This window comes from Rhagoletis pomonella, unplaced genomic scaffold, assembly GCF_013731165.1.
Source record: "Rhagoletis pomonella isolate Grant_MI unplaced genomic scaffold, Rhpom_1.0 Rhpom_scaffold_00493, whole genome shotgun sequence".
In the NCBI taxonomy this organism is placed as follows: domain Eukaryota; kingdom Metazoa; phylum Arthropoda; class Insecta; order Diptera; family Tephritidae; genus Rhagoletis; species Rhagoletis pomonella.
Window position 1 is genome coordinate 54,916 of NW_023459047.1, and position 759 is coordinate 55,674.

The following is a 759-nucleotide window of genomic DNA, read 5'->3' on the forward strand; positions in this document are numbered from 1 at the left end:
TAAAAAATAACTAGGGTCTCGAGATATAGACCAAAACGTGGACCTGGTTAACCTTGGGTGTATTTGTTCAATATGGGTATCAAATGAAAGCTGTTCATGAATGCTTTAAGATTGAGCACTTTTCAAATAGCTGGGTTACAAGGGTCTCGAGATATAGACCAAAACGTGGACCTGGGTAATCTTGGGTGTATTTGTTCAATATGGGTATCAAATGAAAGCTGTTCATGAATGCTTTAAGATTGAGCACTTTTCATATAGCTGGGTGACTAGGGTCTCGAGATACAGACCAAAACGCGGACCCGGGTAAACTTAGGCTGTATTTTTTTAATATGGGCATAAAATGAAAGCTGTTATGTCAAAAATATGCGGAAGCAAATAAAAAAAAAATTAAAAAATTCATGAATACCGTTTTTGTGAAAAATAAAATTGTGTAATGCGGACAGTTCTTTAATCTTCTTTAATATAAAAATTAATATAAAAATAAGTAGGGTTTTCCTTCCTGACGCTATAACTCCAGAACGCACGAACCGATTTCCACGGTTTTGCATTCGTTGGAGGTTTATAGCTAAGAAAATTCAGGAAAAATTTCAATAGAAAAGTATATGGTGTGTGAGTATGCCTCACGAAAATAAGTATGTTTTATTTAATGTAGATGGTGCCGGTGCGTGAAACATTGTTTAACAGCTATTCATTGTACTTTGCTCAGTTAATTTCATGTGACACTAGCGAATACCCGGCGTGCTTCGCTGCGCCTTAAAA